The following is a 16656-nucleotide window of genomic DNA, read 5'->3' as shown; positions in this document are numbered from 1 at the left end:
TTCCGGCAATATGACTTAATAATTCATCAACAAATTGATTTATTCTCCCTTACAGAATCCTGGTTACAACAGGACGATTATGTTAGTGTAAATGAATCAACACCCCCAAGTCATTCTAATCAACGCTACTCCAACAAAGGTTGATTATCTTGTTAATAATTTTTCTTCTTTACTATGTATGACTTTGGATACTGTAGCTCCTGTGAAAAATAGAGCCGCAATTTAGAAGTGCTTGACTTCATGGTATAATTCTCAAAAACGTAGCTTCAGTGTTGCTAACTTAGCAACTTTGTCGCTATATTTAGCAAGTTTTCGGACCCCCTTAGCAACTTTTTTTTTTTCAAAAGCGACAAATCTGGCGTTATTAGGAAGACTTATGAGCACTTTTTGACATGAAAGCACGTATCGCTCTTACTCTCAACAAGCAGCGGGTGCTGCTGTGGGCACCTCGCCTGTCCTAAAGCACTCACAGGCGGCGGATCATCCTCACACAGCACTCGACCCCGGCTGCTGTAAGAGCAGGAGATGCTGACCCCAACGTGTCCAAACTGCAAATGAATCACGCATGAGCGAAGCCGCTGCTCCCGTCCTGACTGTAACGCAGTCAGTTCTTCTTTTACTCGTACTTTTTGTGGATCACAATTTTTAAAACTACTTAAACACACAGACACACACAAAGTAACTCCACCAGAGTGCCTGTTTCGGGTCACTTTTGCCAGCACCAAGACCGGATAAAGGAGCAGGGTTGGAATTGTGACATTAAACAAAACAATAATTGCTAAAAGAATTTAATTTATAGTTCTAAACATATTCTAAATACATTTAGGTTTCTTTTACTCACTTTATGTCTCTTTCACAATGTTATTTCTCTCTCCTACAACATAGGTTACAATTACATAAGCTTAACCAATTATGCAAAATATTTAATGATGTTATTTAGCAACTTTTAGGACAGCCAATAGCGATTTTCCTTCCTGAGGAGTTGGCATCACTGCGTAGCTTAAAGCAGATAACTGGAGAGGAAATGGCGTGTCACAAATTTAGAGGATCATCATTTAGCCTGGAGAAACAGTTTGTTGCTTTATAAGAAAGCCCTCCACAAAGCCAGAACACTATTCGGCACTGATTGAAGAAAATAAGAACAACCCCAGGTTTCTCTTCAGCTCAGTAGCTCTGCTGAGCCAACCATCCCTTTAACATTAACTAGTAATGACTTCATGAACTTCTTCACAAATAAAACTTTAACCATTAGAGAAAAAAGGACTTATAGTCATCTCACAGTTGTAACATTATCTACAGCTACTTTCAGTACCATTGAGTCTTTTCTCCAATTGATCTTTCTGAGTTTCTGAGCTATTCTGTTTACATTATACATGCTTCCCTTAGTTAAACTGCAGGTAGACATAAAGACCTGGGTGGCCTCTTATTCTTTTGTGGAGACAAGCTTCCTTTTGATATCAGCAAGTAGTGCTTGTTTCTAGCTAAGAAACCTCAGGTGTTGTCAGAAGAATATTTTGTTAGCTAATTCTTTTACTTTTCTGCTAAAGAGGCAACTATCCAATACCAGCATCTTCACCTTATTTAGTAGAGATGAAAAGGAAGACCACTAGAATAGAGAATACAGTGACCAATCCTTAATCTGAGCTGTACAACATCGCATTAGTAATACTCTATTTGGGGGCATTTATCAGTCTTGCTTAGGCTTCTCTTGTGCTAGGGTCAGGGCATCATTCATCCAATAAAATAATGCTTGAAAGTGTCATTCAAACACTATTTCATCATTCTACTCTGAGCTGTACAATTTAGGGAAATTTAAACAACAAAATGTCCCAGATAAGTTTTAGAACGGTTACATTTTTTCTCTTCTTTTTCTTCTGTTGCAGAGACCATGCAGCTAAACCATCTGTTAGGTTAACAATTGTCTGGTTCCTTATTTCCTTCTGCAGTCTTTGGACAGGTGAACATAATTACAGATATTACCAGAGAGACCTTATAATTTATAATTAACACTTCAGCCGCACTCTCACATAATTAAACATACAGTGCGACCCCACATTTCCTCCATTTCTGCTGGAAAAATGGGAAATATGTGCAGCAATTTATTAAAATAAACAAGCATAATGGAAATTATTTATAGAGCAAAAACAGAGTACAATCTAATGAGCTTCAAAGTCAATATCTGTGATGATGACATTTATTCTTCAGCAGCCTGAGTGTCATCAAAGCAGCATGAACATAAGCTTCTGTTTAATTTCTTTAAGTATCTTCAGGAATAGTTTTCTCCAGGCGATAGCTCTTCTGTCAGGTTGTCTGCCTTGTGTTGGATTCTTGTTTAATAATGTTGAGGCGTGAGCTCTGGGGAAACGAATCCATTATTGATTATGGTCTGTTGTTTTTTTGTCCAGCAGTTGCATCAGGGCACACAAGGCAAGCATGTAAAAATAGACACCAGTTAAAACATGCCTTTCATCCATCATTCATTCTTTACCTTATTGTTCAGCAGCATTTTGTCTCTGGAAGCAGAATTAACACCGACTGATAACAGAGCCCTCTGTAGGGTGTATAGCTCATAGCGTGTCAGGCTCAGAGGCAAGCAGTTCGCAGCTATGTTTTTGTGCATTATTATAGTATCTGTGGTTAAAACACAGAATAACATCTCTAAGAAATCGCTGGGTTGTCCAAATGCACAGAGTTTAACCAGCTGTTTTACTAACACACCACATTAGTTATTAATACCCCTGTAGATACAAACATGGCACACACTGCTCAAGTATTTGAATTCGAATGCTATTTATTTAAATAAAAACATTTAATATGTTTAAAAAAGGTGTAAGCCTGAGCTGAATAAAATCTGTTGTGGTCCTCACAGTACAAACACTACAAACCTGTTTATATGATGCATTATGTAGCACAGACAGAATATAAAGAGCTTAAAAACACCTTAAAAACCTACCATGCTGAAAACTTTAAGCTGCTGCCTATTTGAAGCTTTTCAGATAGTATGCATTCATAATTCAAAAAGTCCCTCAACAGCACTGGCTCAAATGTACCGGCAGACAGATCCTGGACGTGTTTTTCACTCACTGTTGTACCGCTCTCCTGACCTCCTGAAAATGATTTGATCCAAACATTTCAAACCTGGAACTATCACCTGTTTTGATGATGGTTAGGTGAACCGTGGATGTATCTCTCGGGTCTTATGTCAGGTTTTTGATTTTTTTTCCCTATTTCTTAAGGATATGACTTTCAAATAGTAGGGATAGCTCAGTAGGTAGAGTGGTGGCCCCATGATCGGAAGGTCGGGGGTTCGACTCCACTGAACAGTTACCCTGAGCAAGGTACCGTCCCTACACACGGCTTCCCACTGCTTCACTGGGTGAATGGGTTAAATGCAGAGGAGCAATTTCCCTACGGGGACTAACGCATACACATTATTATTATTATACTGTTCATCTACTGTTGATCGTTTTTTCACATCTTTGCTCTTTGTGAATTACCTTGTAAAAATACCATCAAACCCATACTATGTATTCCTCCCAAACTGTGTAAACCTTTGTGTTTTTGACTAAAATGTCAATAAATGATGTGTTCTGGAACTGGTGTGGTGAGGCAAAGTGGTTTAAAGATATCACTTAAAATTGGCTCTTTTGTAAGTAGTCTAATAACACCGGCTCATGGCTTGACTCAACTGCCTTGTTAAGCTTGAAAATGAGTGTAAATGAGAGAAAAGGCAGCCAATGTGTAAAGAAAAACTTATGAAGACTTCCAGTAACTATTGCTCAGGATAAGTGTAAAAATGTACAAGAAGGTCTGCGTCCTTAGAAAGCAATATATAAATAAATAAGGCGTGGCTTGAGACTTTTGCACAGTACTGTAGACGTAAAACACACACATATACTACTCTCCATCCATCAGTGACAAGATCCTCAACATCCCAATACATAAACAGTAAAATCAGAGTGATATAGGGATATAAATCTGACATTTATTCATATATCATGAGAAGCAGCCTTTTCAAGTTTTTGAGGAGAGCTTTTTCAATTCCATGTGTTTAAATCAGATGGTGCAATAGCAGACGCTGTTTTAGGGACAATGGAGGTGCAGTGTTGATGTTTAAAAAACATCACATTAACAGTGTTGTTTTTGATTCCTCCCTCCTTTTTTTTCTTTTTTTTTTTGCAATTAAGAGACAGATGGATTTTGATTCCAGTGTAGGCGAACTGTAAGGTGATAGAGGTGTCATATGTCAAAGAGTTGGAGAAGTGACAGGACGACATGAGCCTCATTATCACTGCTTGAATGCCAAACGCTCTGGGGATCTCCTCTCATGGCTCAAACCTGCAGACTTATAATACATAACATTTCTGTGTTCATCTTCATGTCATAATTTACTGAAGTAACTATGACAGACACAAAAGATCAAAGTTTTTAACATATTTCTGCATTTTAAATATTATTTTTATCATCATCATCATTAGTAATAGTAGTAGCATTAATATTAAGCAAGTGAAATATTTTAAAATCAACAAAGAAAACATTATTGTAGGTGTTCAGTCAGCCAAATGATGGCAGTCTTAGGATTGTGTTTCACCTTTCATACAAATATTACACCTTTCATTTCAGAACTGTTCATAACTTAAAAACAATAATACAAAAAGCTAAATTAAACATATGATTAGCTACTTTACAGACGTGCAGTGCATGAGGTATGAATGGCTGCAGAGCTGAATCAGTCAGTCAGAGAAAATGCTCCACTGCTTTTTGAGTAAGTGATTCAGCGGGTGGTGAGGATTATCCCTGATGGATAACATTATTCTATATTGTTCTGTGACCTGTCCACAACTTCAAATGTGTGCAGTTGACAGTCAATCGCAAAACTAGCTGTTGCTGTCAGCAGCTCTGATGCTGTTCCTCCAGCACATCACAGCAAAGTCCACTGCACTTACCTTACAAAATAGAGCCTGCTCACTACTGCATTCATACAGCCTCTGTAGTGGTCTTCCATTTCAGCCAGTCAATGTGGGTGCCAAGGCACTTGTGCTCCTCCACATCAACAACCTGCCCCATGATATCCAAGGCCGTGTGGCTGTCCTTTTCCATCTGATGTCAGTCAGCATCTCACATTCAGAAGCAGACCACTCAACAAAACCTTCTCCTGCTGCCATCACTTAGAAATCCAGACACTTCAGAATAGGGATGCACCGATACCGATACCGGTATCGGGTATCGGGGACGATACTGTAAAATGTGTGTGTACTCAAACTCGTAAAAGTTAACCGATACCAACTTATTTTATTACAGTTTTTTCTGAATGCTTAAACCCTAACTGTGATTCTTACAGCACAATTCCTAAAACTATTAACACTTATAGCAAAACCACTCACTGAGTTTGCAAAACTAAAAGCACAAACACTGCTTTGCACTCAGTTTGCAATTTTGTAACACACACTTTGCAAAACTGTAGGCACAACTCACTGCTTACACTCAATTACCAAATTTCCAACACACTCCTAGCAAAATTATACACATGTATGGCTATCATTAACACTATTTTGCCAACTGTCTGGCACACTTTCACATGTGAAAACTGTTTTAGATAATTAGTCCACTTTGCAATCAGCCTAAGCACTATAAACAGGCCACAGGTAAGCTGTCTATGTGGAGTACAATGGAAGGAGCAGTAAGAGTGAGAAGAGTGAGAATCAGAGGAGGCCGAGGAAGAGGACGTGGAGGTGAAGAAGTTGGAGGAAGAGGACGTGGAGGTGAAGAAGCAAGAGGGTTAGAGGAAGTTAGAGGAAGAGGACAAAGAGGAGCAAGAAGAGGACGAGGAGGGGAAAGAGGAAGGGTAAGAAGAGTAAGAAACAGAATAACTGATGACATCAGGGCTACAATAGTGGACCATGTCATCAACCATGGGATGACCCTGAGGGAAGCTGGCCAACGGGTTCAGCCTAAACTGAGCCGCTACACTGTGGCAAGCATCATTAGGACATTTCGAAATGAGAATCGGTAAGTACTTTGTAGCACTGCCATACTCTAATGAGAAACACAACAGTACCATACATGCAGAAATACTGAAATTGTTACTTTACAGAATTGCTAGACGTCCAGATGTTGGGGGCAGAGGCAGAATGTTCAATTGACATCTGTACACAGAGAAAGCAAAAGCCAGATGTGTTTTGTATTCATACCATCAGTGTGCAGTTGGCGCATTGTGTGCTTAGTAGATGATGGCTTGTGTGTACTGTTTGATACGAAAACACCATTTTTACGAAGGTGTGAAGAGTTAATCTAGCTGTGTTCGCTTTTGCAAGAGAACTACAATGTTTTGATAATTGGGTGACAGGTTTTCTTATTTGTGTGTAGAGTTTTGCAAAAATAGCCAATAGTTACAAAAAATGTGCTTAAGCAATCAGAAAAAACTGTAATCAGAAGGTGGCTTGTCATTTCTGTTGTAGTTTTTTAGATTGGCCACTAGGGGGGCAATTATTATTTTATTTATTATTTATTTTATAATAATTATTTTGTTTGTTTGTTTACAATATGGACACTCTGCAATAATTTAAAAGTTTATTTTATTCTCAAACCTAATTTGTATTTATTTTATTCCAAACAGAAGTGTTTATTTATTATTCTGAAAGCTCGAGACAGTGCCAATAGTTCAGTGATATTTTGTTAAATTACAATGTGGAGACTCTGCAATAATTTAACAGAAGTGCTTATTTTTCACTTGAAATTTTTTTGTCGTCATTTTTATTAAGATTTTATTTTTTATCGGCAGAGAATAAAATAAAACCTGTCTTCCAATTCAGTGTGTGTGTGTGTGTGGTAGAAGTATCGTTTTTTGTACTCTGTATCGGCAAGTTCTCAGATCCAAGTATTGGTATCGTATCGGTTTGAAAAAATTGGTATCGTTGCATCCCTACTTCAGAATCATCTGAGAATTTTTGTGTGGTTAGGAAAATTCATTCCAATCCAGACCTTTAGTGTGTCCATAGCCTCATTTGATCAATGTCCTAACAACAAGAAATGTCATTTAATGAGCCTAAACTACTTCTGGGGCAGTGGCACTCTGTATATTTGTAGGATATGGATTTAGCTTTAGTTACAGGTTTAATTCTCTGTTGTCTCAACTGGGTCAGTTAACATATAGTTAAAAAGCCAGTAGTAATGTCTCTTCACTGGAAATAAGGGGCCAAGTCCAGCTTCTGACAATGCAGTGAGACGACTGTCGAGTCCAGACTTTTCCACCAGATTGCCAGAAAGAGAAGAGTTGTGTTTTGTCAATCCAGAGAAGAGGTCTCCTCTGCTCTGTGGCTGTGCGCCTTATGCCACTGCAGCTGATGGTTTGCATTTCACTGATGCAAGACTTTAAACTGCTCGGCCATGGCATCTCAAAGTACTACGTTTGGAAGTCTGTAGCTAAAGACTCTGGAGAAAGTTGTGGACTATGCATCTCAGCATCCACTGATCAAGGTCTGTGATTTCACGTGGCCCACTCTTTCATGGCTGAGCTGCTGTTGTTAGTACCAAGGAAATTTCACAACTGGAAAAACTAAACTTGTTGCACAGGTTTCATCCTATCATGGTAGCACACTAGAATTCAGTAGCTCCTAAAAATGCTCGTTGTTAAACTTTTATAGAAGCGGTGTGCGTGCCTAGGTTCTTGATGTTGTACACCTGTGGCGACTGAAGTGATTGAAACACCTGAATTGCTTGATTTGGATGCTTGAGTGAATACTTTTAGCAAGCATAGTGTATGCTGAGCCTATACTGTCAGAATTTATTGGATCACTATGTTAATGTACTTCCTGTTCCTGTTGCTACACACAGTTGCTATGCAGTTTTTCTGCAGGTTAATCTGTGGAGCTCGTTTAATTACAACCCTGGAGCTTTTAGAGGGTACCTGTCAATACAAAATTGTACTTAGTAGTCAGTATAATCTTTTAATAATATAAGTTTGCATATGGTAGAATACTGCATGTTGACCTTCTGATGAGTTAGGCTGTTGTTCACTACAAGACTTTGTGTGCTTTGGCATTCACACCCACATCCTGGCAGCATGGGAGAGGTCGTACCTTTTAGTCTAAGTGCCTTTTGTTTAGATGAACTGCTGGACTTACAGACCACACACACACACACGCACACACACACACGCGCACACACACGTATAAACATCCACATTCAAACGTAAGGAACAAACACCCACGGATGTATAAATAAAGACCAGGGCAGTGGCAGAGCTCGAGTCCCTGAGCTCTCACTCCCGTGCGAGCGCTCTGTGGCTGCCCTTGCTGCAAGTAAGGGCAGCTCTCTGATTCTCAGCTGAATGCATCTCTTGACAGTACCGCAAACCTTCAGCTGAATTACCTGCAAATCATATTCATAGCATTTACTCATTGTGTCTCACTGTGATTTTCAACTTGTGCAGCTGTTAGTTTAGCTCTTAGCTGAATCATTAGCAGCACAACTTCTTCGTCTCTCTCTCCCACACCCAGCTACATTGTAGCTTGTTTGTAGATTTGGAGGCCGGGCTCAATCAGTTGGGAACTCATTCTGTAGCCTTGAAAACATTTCAGGTAGCCAGGCCCCTGTAGTCGGTGAGGGGGGAGGTAGCTTAGCAACCATTAGCTGTCATCCAGCTGACTGTTCTGTGAACTCACACCCAGGAGGCGCAGATGTGACAAAACTACAGGTAGGAGTGGAGGGGTATTATGCAAACAAAAGAAATCTTATTGAAGATTTCATCACCTTTTCTTCAATTAGTAATTATTTTACCACAAGTAGTGTTGGTGGTCTTGGCAATAATTAGTGTTTTTAAAAAATACACTGTACTCTAGATTCCATACTTTTAACATTGGAGTTTTAACAGCAGTCTTAAAATCAGGAAATGCATGACAGCTGAACAACAAGCACTAAAATGAGAAAAGCAAAAAAGGATTTTTTTATAACAGTGTTCTGTGAATTCTTTCTGTCAATTATTCCTCCAAAGACTGTACTGTCTTAAGATCACATTCGATTCAAATTAATTAAATTCAATTTTATTTATCCAGCGCCAAATCACAACAACAGTCGCCTCAAGGCGCTTTATATTGTAAGGTAGACCCTACAATAATACATACAGAGAAAACCCAACAATCATATGACCCCCTATGAGCAGCACTTTGGCGACAGTGGGAAAGAAAAACTCCCTTTTAACAGGAAGAAACCTCCAGCAGAACCAGGCTCAGGGAGGGGCGGGGCCATCTGCTGTGATTGGTTGGGGTGAGAGAAGGAAGACAGGATAAAGACATGCTGTGGAAGAGAGACAGAGGTTAATAACTTGTAATAAGTACGATTTAATGCAGAGAGGTCTGCATTAGTGAGTGAGAAAGGTGACTGAAAAGGAAAAACTCAATGCATCATGGGAATCCTCCAGCAGCCTACGTCTATTGCAGCATAACTAAGGGAGGATTCAGGGTCACCTGGTCCAGCCCTAACTATATGCTTTAGCAAAAAGGAAAGTTTGAAGCCTAATCTTAAAAGTAGAGATAGTGTCTGTCTCCTGAATCCAAACTGGAAGCTGGTTCCACAGAAGAGGGGCCTGAAAACTGAAGGCTCTGCCTCCCATTCTACTTTTACCCATATGGAAAAGATATATATAAATCTTATAGTAAAGTAATGAGAAAGTGGCCACTTTCATGAGTAAATCGAGTAAATCATATAAGACTTATATGATTCACTATATAGTAAGTAGGCCACATCTTATGCAAGTCTTTTATAAGTTTTTACTATTTCTTTTCCATGAGGTGGAGAAATGAGATGATATGATACTACAAGGTCATTAAGATAAGATGGGGCCTGATTATTTAAGACCTTGTATGCGAGGAGTAAGGGTGTGAAGCAGACTCTCCAATTCAGTAATCCTGGCCTCCAGAGCTGCAAACATGCTACGTTTGTTACAAGTATCATTACTGCTAAAGGAGGCCGAGGAGAAACTAAACATCTCACACAATGAGCAGGAAAGTGCAGGAGGGACAGGTGAAGAGGCCATGCTGCTAAGCTAAGCTAGCGAAACGGTAGAGACACAGTCAGTGAATACTTTGGCTATAAATTAGGTAGTGAGTACACAGAGAGTGTGCTTCGGATGAAGCATGTGAAGATTATACTATGAAAACAGAAGTTATCTAAAAGTTTTTAATTAAATTGCTAAGGAGATAAGCTACTCAAAAATACTATTGTGTGTTGGAACAGGAACAGGAAGTGATACTCTACCGCAGAGAGGGCGAACACCATCACATCTGGACATAAACTGTGATATTTGGGGTCTAGAAGTCGTTGACCTTCTGTGAGGGGCTGGGAGAGCTGTCTGAAGTGTCATCCAATGTGTGACAAAATAATCCACTAAAATGCTAATGAGACGCTTGGCTCTCTTACCTTTATGTAAAAGTAAAAAGGTAAAGGTATTGACACTTTTGTAGTGTCCCTTTCAGAGCGTGAAAGGAGAGTTATGATGCATGCTCGATCATCCAGTTAAAGCAATCCCAACTGAATCCAGCCCACTGACTGTACAATGGGCTGTGAGGTCAGTTCCTAGATCATTAATTTGCAAATTGTTATGACCACTGATCAACAACCACTGATCAAAGACCATGAGTCCCATTCACAGAGAGTTGGCTGCAATCACAGCATTGTAAGATGGAGACAGATGGACCCTTAGGCCCCCTCCTCGATTCAGAGATGGTCTTTCCCTTTTCACGTAAATGCCTCCTTGACTCAAACCAGCGTCCCTCCCTGTCCAGGATGAACATCCTCATCATTGAAAGAGTGTCCACTGGCCTGTAGGTGTGAATAGACTGCAGAGTCCTGGCCTGACGAGGTGGCTCTTCTGTGTTGTGCCATCCACTTAGAAAGAGGTTGTTTGGTTTCCCCGAGCGTACACTATGTTACTCTGTTTGTGTCGGGGGACCCGATCCTTGGGGTGGACCAATTTTTGGCACTGCGTGCTTTGGGGTTTAAAAGCCACAGAGACCTGGTGTTTAGAAAATTGTGTCTCAGTTGTTCCGATACTCCTGACACGTACGGGATCTCTACAGGTTTTCGCTTGGGCAGCGGTTGTCCTCCTCTCCTGGATCAGCTGGAGCTTTCTTTAGGAGCCTTCCCAGACTCACAGTCTGAGAAGGCTAACCTGCCACTTTTCATATCCTCCCTGGTGAATTTGATGTGTTGGTCCATCGAGTTAATGTGATCAGCGAATTGTGGTACATCCTGAGATTGGATTTTCACCCAGGTGTCATCCACATACCTGAACCAATGGCTTGGTGGTGTTCCAGGGTAGGATAGCAAAGCTTTTCCACTTCTTCCATGTACAAATTGGCCACGATGGGTGAAACTGGGAGCCCATGGCACACCCATGTTTCTGCCTGTAGAACTGACCCTTGTATGTGAAGTAGGTGGAATGAAGACACAGTTAAGAGCAAACACACTTGGTCGATGCTGAGAGTCGTCCTGTTGCTGAGGTTGGGGTCATCCTGTAATCTCTTACGAACTACCTCCAACGCTTCCCTGACTGGGATGCAAGTGAAGAGAGATGTAACATCGTACGAGACCATGGTTTCATCTGCCTCCATAATGACATCTCTCACCTCGCACCTCAACAAAATCCAGGGTCTTCTGGATGTGGTGTTCAGAGCTGCCCACCAACAGGTTGAGGATCGAAGCCAGAAACTTTGAGATGTTATAGGTGACCGAGTCGATCATACAGACAATTGGTCTTAAAGGTGCACCCTGTTTATGTGTCTTTGGTAACCATACAGACTTGGTGTTAATTCCCCTGGTAATTCCCCCTGGTCCGGTCAATATCATTGTTTTGTTCTAACTTCCTGTAAACAATTCCTGGGCCTCCTTTCAAGGACTCATAACTATTTTTGTCACTGAGCAGTATTTTGTTGCTCAGAGGCCCTTGACTAAAGAGCTCATTTGCAGACCTTTAAGTGTAATCCTGTTTTGTCTGCATCTGAGGCTGAATGGTTCCTGTAATCAGTCATCTTACATGCTGTTTGCTCAGCATTTGTCAAAGCTGGGAAGGCACCTAAAGAAAGCTCCAGGCAATCCAGATCCCGTATGTGTCCTTATGTCTGATTATGTGTCAAATACAAATGGTTCAAAGCCATCCTCAAAGTCATCCTCTGTCTTTTCCTATTGTATTTTAAATGTATGCAATCCATAAATTATTAGTAAAGACATCTATGTAATACCTTTTACTGCAAAGCCCCGCAAGGGACGCTAGAGAAAAAGAAAGAAAGTACTTTTGCAAGATCCCAAGTTAGTTTTGCGAGATCGCGCAAAGGTTTTGCAAGATCCTGTTAAAGAGTTTTTCTCTTCTTTTATCGTACTCCTGTTGGTACCAATAGATCTGTCCAGAGTACTGCAGCTGGTTGTCAAAAAATGCAACCAAAATCACCAGGTCATAGTATGCACTGCGATGAGTGTGTCCCCTTACACCAAGAACTGTGTGTAGTGCAAAGCACTGATTTCATTTTTTTAAGTTTCGGCCAAGCTCAAACTGAAAATCTATGACTCTCTCCCACAGGTTGGTTCAAGGGTTGGACTGGGAGAAAAAATTGGCCCTGACATTTTTGGTCCATGTGGCCCACCATGATTACTCAAATAAATAAATAAATGGATTTAATTTTGTTTGATTATAGATATTGAAACTGCAGCCTGGTGCTACTGTGACAAGTTGTTACTAGTTATTGCTGGTACTACGGTGCAGCATCAGCAGCTCCAACGGGTAATTTTACATATTTGCTGCCATCTGTTTTTAGTTTCTTTTTCTTTTCCTCTTTTAGCTTTTCAGTGCCACCTTTTCGTCACTTCTTCCACACTAAAGTCTATTCTATACGGGGCGTGTTGGTAATAAAAATGAACAAATTGGCTGCTGCCAGCGTTGTACAGCTGGTGCACAACAGCCCTTCAACTGACCCATCGGCCCAAAAGTGCGGCATGCCAGCGCGGTTGCCTTTTTATACTGTATGAATTCATTAATGCAGGCACTTGGCCGCCTAGAAATCTTATCTGTAAAAATTATGAACAGTGACAAGGGGCAGCCCGATGAGTCCAACACTCACCTAGAACAAATTAGACCACATAACATTGCAGAACGGTGCCAACCAGGACAGCCCTTCAAAATACAGGCCTTAAAGAACTCAGGGCTCTCATTCATATCTGGTTTCGGCATCGCCACCACCAAAGTAAATAGACTGGTTCTTATATAGTCTCTTCTAATCTATCTGAGCACTCAAAGCATTTTCATGCAACTTGCCCATTCACACAGGCACGCTTCTATGTTCTTTCTATGTAAGTGGTTTCTGTCTAACATTCAAACCTGGGTTTACTATCTTGCCTGAGAATATTTGGCATCCAGACTGGAGCAGACGAGGATCAAACCACCAACCTTCCAATTTATCACCTGAGCTACAACCACCCCAAAGGCACCAACGCTCTTACAGTCGCAGCTCCTTGCAGCAGGCTCAGTAATGGAAGTCTGGAGCATGGCCTCTCCAGCATCCTCCCCTGCCACCTGATCCAGCTCACCACCAGGCGGTGATCGGTTGAAGCTTAGCTCCTTTCTTCACCCAAATGTCCAGAACATATGGCCGCAGATCTGATGATACGATTACAAAATCGATCACTGGCGTGCTACCCAGGGGCTCCTCTGCACTTAGGAACATTGTTATGTGTGAAGTTTGTTATGTTATCTAACCGTGATGTAGATTCTTAGCAGAAATAACAATTAAATATGCAGCCTGACAAGCTTAACCCACCTTGAGAGGCCAGCTGTAAAGGTTCAGGTGTTTTGGAGGAATTTCCATATATTTGTGATACAGTCTGCTGCCAGGTCTATTTTTGCTTTTAAGTGATGGAAATGTAACTATTTGTATGCTATCTTTCATCAAGAATCTATTTAATCAGCAAAATTAATGTCAGTTCATGATCTGGCCACAAACTACAGCAATTCCCAGATCTTCTTCAATGGGCAGTTGGGGAGAGTCACAGTATAAAACAGTAACCTTCAAGTGCATGCAGTTTAAAGTTTCAGAGTTCGAGTAGGCAGCTCTCAGATTAATATAAATAGCAGCGTCAAGCAGTAAATATATTAAAATATTCATCTGCCACTTTGCTGTTGGGGTTTTTTGAGCCTGCTAACACAAAGAAAGCATTTCTATGTCAAACTTGCTTCGGCGTACTCCCTTCTAACTTGACTGCAAACTGTGAAATTGCACGTGTGAAGAAAGTTCTTCTTGTATGTTCACTGCCTTTTTCCACAATGTATATATATGAAAATATGAAAAACAGAAAAGTGATAACATACCAAATGAAATTCTAGTTACTTTGTAGCAGCATATTTAAAGACAAATCAACAGGAGACACAATTTTAAAAGACATTTATGGAACTCTGTCTCAAATTAGTTTATTATCCAGCCAAAAAACCTGGTTTGTGCAGTTTATCTGGAAAGTTTACAAATCATACATAATTCATTCTTCTCCTCAAAATTCAATATTAAAAATTAAAAACAAAAATATAACACATACACAAGCATTGACAGCCTTTGCCACTCAACTGTGCTGTAAGTGCTCTGAATACTTCACTGCATTTAACAAGTGTATCGTACATTCAGACCAACAACAGGCCATGAATTTGCTGGCAGTACACGCAGAAGATATGTTGTTTGTTGCTGGTTAATGTGGATTCTTATGTTGGGTAACTGAGGTAATACAATAGTGTTCTTTTAGCCGTATGAATATAATTACATGTCAACTGATGGTCTCATTGCTGGTTGCATTACAAAATAGATCCTCACATTCAAAGCAAACTTTTATCAGTTTCATATAAAAAGACCTGAGCTGTAGTCATTCATTCAACATGTGCTCACATTTTACTTTGCAATCGCTTTTGCTTAACTGATGGTGACATACTGCCAATACTCATTGTAACTTTTATGAAGGAGATGCTTGTCTATGTGGAGTGTTTATGGGGTAAATAGTTGTTTATTCATTTTCATGAAGCAGATTTGGCTGTTGACATGAATTGGTGAGTAAATACAAATCCCTCTCTGCACTCTAAAAGCTCTCGTGTTGATTAGTGAGAGGGTAGGGAGAGCTATAGAAGAGTGGGGGGCGTGGGGGCGTGGGGCGGAGAGTGAGGGATTTGTTTACCGCACACTTTCCTCCCTCAGATCTGATTAGCTAAATGTCACATTGAATAGTTGAACCTCTCTCGTGCGTGTCTGTTTTTCTATATGCAGACATTTTACCAATGAATTTTTATTTGATGATGTTTTAAAAACTGAAACAGTAGCTGTGTGTATTTATCATCATCTCTCGCTTTCTCTGTCAGACGAGGTTGAACAAAGTTCGTCAATATCAAAGTTTGACTCTATTTCATCTTGACAGACACGAGTGCGCTGCCACGCAAACATAATATAAATTAACGGAAAATGAAATATTCACATTCACTTACAGTTGCTACTGTCACGTATTAGTGACGAAACCAGATACATTAAACATCTGATTGCAGAAGAAGCATTGTTTTTATATGACATTGTTTTATCTCTTAATTCATATTCTAAACATGAATTCAAGACTGAGACCCTGAAACTGACTCGAGAACAGAATGACCTGCTCTGGAAACATTATGAGACAGACTATGTTAGATAGAGATAGACTGGCCAAGTGAACAGAGTGAGGGCCACTGAGGCGCTGACTGTAAATTAGGCTGAGGATGATGTAGTTCATAAAGAGCCTTGCTTTCTTCGGGGGTTGGTTGCTCCGTACTGTTATGGGGAGTTAAATTTTTATTTATACAGCCCCAAATGACAACACCAGTCGCCTCAAGGTGCTTTATATTATATTATAATAGGTCAAGAAAGAGGATCTTGATGCAGCACAGCAGACACACAGCTCAGTGAATAAATAAAAATAAATGTTTATAAAAATGCACTGGTTTAACAGAAGCTGGCTGAAAAAGAAACAACAGCTACAGGAGTCCTGGTAAACACAACACATAGAAACAAGAAGTTCAATAGAAGAGCTCAAGTAACATTGTCATAGTGGAGACTTTGTGCGGGGTGGGGTGATGTTAACAGTCTGTTTTGACAGACCGTTCAGATTAGCATTACCTCCACCTTCCAACTATCCTGTCACATCTGACCTCTGCTCTCACGTTTATTTCACTTCTGCCTTTGACTTCAAAATGTGTCATGTCTCTACAGAAAGCGACGTCAAGAGAAAGCAAACGAGCCACCTAGTTAGCTAAAAATACACTGTAGTCAAATATTGTACATGTAAAAAGCCCAAGTTATTCATATCAGCAATTTACAAGTTATGTTATTCCATTAACCACTCAAATCAAATCAGAGTAAACATCTGGCCTTGTGTTTACTGCACTACGACCTTCTTAAAGTGTAGTTATTCCAAACTAGAATACTATTCCCTAAAAAGTAAATACTTCCCAGAGAGGGAGCTGCCTGGGCAGAGCTTTGTGTTTCTTGTATTTACAGTGATTTTAGTTCGGCCATCTTTCCTAAACATTTCTAAATGTTTGTAAAACCCCTTGAATCAAAGTTCAAAGTCTGTATTTAATCATATATTGAATGTTTTATTTCAAAGTCATTA

General features: G+C 40.1%; 1 protein-coding gene and 1 long non-coding RNA gene across 7 annotated transcripts in view; one reads left to right on the top strand and one right to left on the bottom strand.

The window, feature by feature from the left end:
- Positions 1-16656, top strand: part of tenm3 (teneurin transmembrane protein 3) — a 796285-nt gene that overhangs the window by 487026 nt on the left and 292603 nt on the right. The window lies entirely within an intron of this gene.
- Positions 1-16656, bottom strand: part of LOC146517695 (uncharacterized) — a 244901-nt gene that overhangs the window by 208232 nt on the left and 20013 nt on the right. The window lies entirely within an intron of this gene.

The sequence above is a fragment of the Neolamprologus multifasciatus genome, chromosome 6 (genome assembly GCF_963576455.1).
Source record: "Neolamprologus multifasciatus chromosome 6, fNeoMul1.2, whole genome shotgun sequence".
Taxonomy (NCBI): domain Eukaryota; kingdom Metazoa; phylum Chordata; class Actinopteri; order Cichliformes; family Cichlidae; genus Neolamprologus; species Neolamprologus multifasciatus.
Note: the sequence above shows the minus strand (reverse complement) of the source record. Positions and strands in the feature narration are given on the sequence as shown.